The sequence below is a fragment of the Petaurus breviceps genome, unplaced genomic scaffold (genome assembly GCF_028583685.1).
Source record: "Petaurus breviceps papuanus isolate PSGF00001 unplaced genomic scaffold, PetGlider_PUasm1.0 79, whole genome shotgun sequence".
Classification (NCBI taxonomy): domain Eukaryota; kingdom Metazoa; phylum Chordata; class Mammalia; order Diprotodontia; family Petauridae; genus Petaurus; species Petaurus breviceps.
Genome location: NW_027186523.1, coordinates 28,196,499 through 28,203,644, shown reverse-complemented (window position 1 = coordinate 28,203,644; position 7,146 = coordinate 28,196,499).

Here is a 7,146-nt window from a genome sequence, read left to right as displayed (position 1 = left end):
AAGTGTGTAAGGCTGGATTTGAACTCAGGTCCTCCTAACACCAGGGCCAGTGCTCTATTCACTGTGCCACCTAGCTGCCCCTGCTTCTTGCATTTGAACGACAAATTTTCTATTCAAATCTGGTTTTTCATAAAGAATGTTTGAAAGTCCTCTATTTCACTGAATGACCATATTTTCCCCTGAAACATTATCCTCAGTTTTGTTGGGTAGGTATTTCTTGGTTTTAATCCCAGCTCCTTTGACCTCTGGAATATCATATTCCAAGCCCTGTGATTCCTCATTGTAGAAGCTGCTATATCCTGTGTTATCCTGATTGTGTTTCCAACGTATTCAAATTGTTTCTTCTTGGCTGCTTGTAATATTTCCTCCTTGATCTGGGAACTCCAGAACATGGCTATAATATTCCTAGGAGTTTTCTTTTTGGGATCTTTTTCAAGAGGTGATCAGTGAATGCCTTCAGTCTCTATTTTGCCCTCTGGTTCTAACATATAAAGCCAATTTTCCTTGAGAATTTCTTGAAGGATGATTTCTAGGTTCTTTTTTTGATCATGGCTTTCAGGTAGTCCAATAATTTTTAAATGATCTCTACTGGATCTATTTTCCAGGTCAGTGGTTTTTCCTATGAGATATTTCACAGAGCCTTCTATTTTTTTTTCATTTGTTTGGATCTGTTTAATAGTATCTTGATTTCTCATAAAGTCACTAGCTTCTATTTGCTCCAATCCAATTCTGAAGGAATTATTCTCTTCAGTGAACTTTTAAAATTCTTTTTCCATCTGGAAAATGTGGGTTTTTAAGGCATTCTTCTCCTCATTGGCTTTTTAAGCATCTTTTGCCATTTGAGTTAGTCTATTTTTTAAGGTGTTATTTTCTTCAGTCAGGTTGTTGACTCTCTTTTCATGATTTTTTGCATCATTCTCATTTCTCTCCCCAATTTTTCCTCCACTTCTCTTATTTGGTTTTCAAAATCCTTCTTAAGCTCCTCTATGACCTTTAACCAGTTCATATTTTTCTTGGAAGCTTTTGGTGCAGGATTTCTGACTTCATTGTCTTTCTCCCATTATATGCTTTGATCCTTTTTGTCCCCTAAAAAGGAATCCAAAGTTGGATTGTTGTTTTTGCTTTGCTTCCTTTGCTTCCTCATGTTGCAACTCAATTACTTGACTTTTGAGCTTTTTGCCACAATAGAACTCTGCTTCCAGAGAGGATAGCTTTGTCCTAAATTGCTGGAGTTTTTGCAGATGCCAGAGCTGTTAGTTGCGTGTCCTCTTAGAAGACTCCACAGGCACTGGCACCTCATCACACACCCCAGGACCTCCACCCAAGAACAAGATCCAGATCCAAGCAGGTTAAAGCAAGAGAAATTACCCCTCAGAATTGCTGCTTGGTCCCCCTACACTCTGCAAGCCAGGAGCTCCGAAGCAGCCATGAGGCAGTGGCCACTATACCTCAGCCACTTCTTGCCTTCTCACCCCAGGGGCAGAGGCCAGACCACACTCTCAGGCCCCCTGTTCCCAAAGTCCACACTAACCTTTTACTTTGTCTTTGGCATTTATGGGTTGATAATTCTGGAAACTGCGACAATAATGGTGATCTACTCTCCTGAAGTCCCTCCACCCGTGGCTGGTTGGGGCTGCCCTCGAGCTAAAACCATGGGCTCATATGGGGCTGGGCTCTGCTTATAGTGCACTGCGATGGACCCTTTCTGTCCACCTTCCAGGCTGCCTTCAGGGAGAGGTTTGTTTCTCTATGTCACTTTATGGGTTCTGTAGCTCAAAAGTTTGTTTAGATTCATATTTTATAGGTATTTAGGGTGGTTATGGGGGAAGTCCCATGGAGTTTTCCTGCTTCTACACCACCATCTTGGTTCCACCCACCCCCACCCCCATACTCTATTTGAAGTAAAACCGTATAGGAATAGATTGCCATTATTCTGGGCTCTCTGATAATCATCTGGAGACAAACTACTGTGTAACTCTAATAATTTTAGGTCTTTTTTATAGGTATCAGTTTTGCCAACATGTATAATAAAATACAATACTTTATTTTACCCTTGATTCTTGACTCTCTGGAAAGGTGTATGAAATCAGACATATACATAGTGCATTTAAGGGGTAAAGTGCAGTAAATTTGAACACAAAAGATGATTTTATGTGTTGTTAGCCCTTGGAATCTCTATAAATGTACAAAGCAGAATTTGAACTCATCAGAATATGGCTAAATGGGTAGCTTGAGTAAAATAAGTACTCATTTAAATTTCAATAAAGATGTACACATTTAAATATAAAGAACAAATTGTATAATAGATGACTACTGTCTTTTCAAAATTAATCTTTGCTCCACCAAAATATCAGTTTTCATTTTTAATAATCCCATTGAAATGTAGCTTTTCAAGAATCTAAATACTACAAAAAGAAGCAATAATATCTTTTCTTGTGAAATGGGGGTTTGGCAGGTGTACAAAATGAGTGTGGTTAAGGTGGCATCATCCACATGGAAAACTGAAAGACTGAAATGATATATGGGGAAATTATGTCTCTCAGTGTTCAGTGAAATATTTGTACTTTGTTCTTACTGTAAGTTTTAAATAAATATTCCTTTGTAAATGCCAATCTAATGCTAAGTAGTTAAAAGCAGTCATGGGTCCAGTCACTGAATTGAGAAAAATGGGGCACAAAGCCAGTAGAGGCTAAAAGCAGGAATTTATTTAATGACATGCAACTTCTATTTGAACATGTGCATTAATGGGAAAACATATCACAAGGAAACCCATCCCATCTGGGAAAAAATTTTAATTGCTAGGAAAATTCTTCCATACATTAACCTGGCATCTTCATCTCTACAATCCCACTTATTGTCTTTAGTTCCAACCTCTGGATCAGAATTTGATGAAACAAGTCATATGTGCCTAGAAAAAAATAAAGTGGTAGATAAAATGTAGTTTAAATGAAATTATTACTAGTAAAACTCATTTGAGAACACCTCACTTCTAGCATCTGAAACAATTTTTCTAATTAAAATATATTTGTGATATTTCTCCATTAAAAAAAATATCAAACCTATCCCAATCACCCCTCTGTCATGGGACATTTTTCTATTGAAAAATAATTAAGCAAAACCATCTTATTATTAGATGGTCTTGCCATTTCTTTATTTTATTGAAAGGGGAGAGCAAAAGCAAGCTCTTTTTTCAAGCACTTATGCAGTGCACAAAATAAATGATCACATGATGGGTCACAAAGACAATATAAAAATGCAGAACTACTTCAGAGGAAAGAGTACTGCTTTTGGAACAGGAAGACCTGAGTTCAAATTTCACCTATGACACATTTATATTATTCTTTTAAGTTTATAAAGTGCTTTATATACATTATACCATGAAATCTGTTAACTACTCTATGATATAGGGACTATATTATCACCATGTTTTCTATTAAATTGACTTTTATTCCTTTTTTATTGAACCAAATGACACATGTTGTGGGTCTGAGCTATTACAGAAGAGGTAATTTATGCCAATTCTTAGCTAACTCACATTTCTCCTTCCAGAAACAATAATAAATATTTCAACCTTAAAAAATTACATGTTGTTTATTTCTTTTAAAAGGTACTAAAATATAGTTTGTCAAAAGAAAGAAAAAAATCCTAATAAAACATAAGAACAAAGACAAAGTACCCTATTTCAAATTCATACCATCTATAGACTATGAAAAATAAATCCAGTTGTACATTTTCTTTAAAACGTACCATGTCAGGGGCGGCCAGGTAGCACAGCGAGTAAGAGCACCGGCTCCAGTGTCAGGATGACCTGGGGATCGAATTCCGGGCTCAGACACTTAGCACCCACCCAGAAACACCTGGCTGTGTAACCTTGAGCAAGTTACTTAACCCCTATTGCTTAGGGGCGGCCAGGTGGCTCAGCATAAGAGCACCGGCTCCAGTGTCGGGATGACCTGGGGATCAAATCTGGGCTCAGATACTCATCACCACACCCAGAAATAACTGTCCATGTAACCTTGAGCAAGTTACTTAACCCCAATTGCTTTAAAAAAAATGCACCATGTCCACAATTGTCAGTATTCTCCCATGTAGATGTGTACACTACAGTGGAAAAGCATGCTTTTAAATAAAAACTTGATTTCTTTAAAACCTTCAGGTGCAGAGTCTTCTTAAACATCACTTTCCCTTCATATCATCTATGTTGATTTTTAAGCTGGTCCTCATGCATTGCATATTTCCTGGCTCCTGTGCCCTTTTACCTGCTCTGTCCTCTGGCCAGAATGCACTCTCTTCTTATTGACTCAGCCCTACTTTGAGTACCTTCTCTTCTTCAATACCTATCCTCCTTGGGTTGCCTTGTATCTGTTTTGTGTGGATGTTGTCTCTCTGGTAGAAAATAAATCCCTCAAGGACAGGGACTATCTCAATTTTGTCTGTGAATTCTCAGTGCCCAGCACGATAACTGGGACAATAGTCACTTAATAAATACTTCTATATGTATGTGTCCATCAGTCCTTCCCTCTCTAACTACATTGTAAACTCCCTAAGAACATGGAATATCAGATTTTTTGTTTATGTATTGCTAGAGCAGGGGGGTCTTAATTTTTTTTTGTCAGGAATCCCACTGGCAGTATGGTGAAGACTTCTTAGAATAATATGTATTAAATAATTGAAGGAAATGCTAATTTCAGCTATAAGTTAGTGAAAATAAGTAAATTTTTTCCTTCAAAGTTCATAGACCCCTTCAAATCCATGGACGTCATGCTTCGAACACTTGCCCTAGAAGTTAGCATGATAACTTAAACCTAGAATATGATAAATGAATAATGTTTGTTAAATTAATGTGAGTTGAATGGAGTTAAATATTATCTTAATAACTACCAAAGGAAATGAAAAAAATAATGGTCTTTATTGGACCCAATAGAATTCAAACTAAATAGGAGATGACCTGATCTGGAGACTTATATTTGCTCTGTACCCCACATTTTACAAAGTAGGTTGATAAACAGGAGAGTGTCCAGAGAAGGGCACGTAGAATGGCACTGTACTAGAAATGCATACTCCTTTTCTAAAATGAAGTAAAATCATAACACTTTTAAATTAGTTATTCAAAGTCAAGGAAAAATGTTTTGAGCATCAGCAGAGTGATATTTACCATATTTAATGCTAGAAAAACAAACTAAAAAATCAAACAATTATAGTCACTACCTCAATTCAAGAAGCTTATGAGGCTGTAGCGAAATAAAAGACAAATAAATGAATATAATACATAGATAAATATATAGGTGGAATTCAATACAGAGGGTTGAGTGTCTGTATAGAAACATAATTTTGTTCATCTAGGATTTCATACAAAAACAAATGAGGGAAAGGTATCTAAAATTTGACCTAGAGGAAGACAAATCACAATTTTCCTACTGAACATGGAAAAGATATGCAAATGGAAATGATTCATGAAGTGATACAATTTCAACCTTGGCTAAGAAAATAAAATTAAAATTAAAAAAGAATAGATAAGCTATGTCTGATAGATTAGTTAGGTCTTTATAACTTTGGGTAATCTAATGAAAATTGCTTAATTCCTGAAAATGTTAAGCTCCTTAAGAACAGAGGCTATTTCTTTTTTATCTTTTTTTTTTTATTCCTGGCACTCAGCACAGCACCTGTCCCATAGTCAGTAATTAATAAAGGTGTACTGATTGATTGGATGATATATTCATTCAAATTTCTTTTTTTTTTTTTAAAGCAATCGGGGTTAAGTAACTTGCTCAAGTTTACATGGCCAGTTATTTCTGGGTGTGGTGCTGAGTATCTGAGCCCGGATTTGATCCAGGTCATCCTGACACTGGATCCAGTGCTCTTACTTGCTGAGCCACCTGGCCACCCCTAAGCAATTGGGGTTAAGTAACTTGCTCAAGGTTACATGGCCAGGTGTTTCTGGGTGGGTGCTAAGTGTCTGAGCCCGGGATTCGATCTCCAGGTCATTCCAACACTGGAGCCGGTGCTCTTACTCGCTGTGCTACCTGGCCGCCCCCATTCAAATTTCTTAAGGCTTATTTTTCTACTATTTCAGCAAATATCAAAAGAATTAAGAACTGGTTTTCTGTAATTGTAAATGAGATATCTAAAAAAGGAATTATCTTTCGTAGTTTGAGGATGACTCCAAGCAATTTGAAATTAGCATATATCAATCATATTTTTGGCATTGTCTTTTATTATCCTTTTTTGAAAGAAACAATGAAATAGGAGCAGCAGATTTGGAGTATGAGAATCTAGGTTTGATACCTGGATCTTCCATTTAATAGCCACCTGACTTTCAGGAAGTCACTATACTTTTCTAGCCTCAATGATCTTCTCTGTAAAATGAGAGGGTTAGATTACAGGAACCCCAAAGTCTCGTCTTATATGCAATTGGACTGAGTTAAAAAATTAAGAGCAAAACCCAAACATAAATATACATACCAAGAAAAACATGAAAATATTAAGTATAAACTTATGAAGGATCAAAAAGAATTTACAGAACTACTTCTAGCTAAAGAAGTCATGTCAATGAAAGAACTCAGGGAGCAGCACCTCCAGACAGGTGTCTCTGCTTTCAACCAAGGTTACCACAACCACTGTCCAGGGAAGCAACCCCAGAGCCCAAATATCTATACTATAAGCTACAATGACCAATAAACTGTCACCATAGAGCAAGTGTTCTGGACTGAGCCTTTCTTAGGCCAATTCCCTAGAAATTATGTTCAATTATAGAATAAAATGAGATATTTGTAGGTCATTCAACAATTTGAAAAAAAAAAGCTACTTAGTCATAAAAAGAAGATACTCAAAGTAGAGAGAAATTAAATATTTATTAAAATCAAATAAAGTTGTCTCAACAGAACAAAGATCCATCATTTACCACCTCTCAAGCATGAAAGAGAAAAACAGACAGAGGAGAGAGTGAGAGGATGGAGGGACAGATGGAGGAAAGGAGGGTGGAAGGAAAAAGGGAGAAAGACAAAGACACAGATGGAGAAAAAGAGTGACAGAGAGACAGAGACAGACAGAGAGACACAGAGAGAGAGAGAGAGAGAGAGAGAGAGAGAGAGAGAGAGAGAGAGAGAGAGAGAGAGAGAGAGAGAGAGAAAGAGAGAGAGAGAGAGA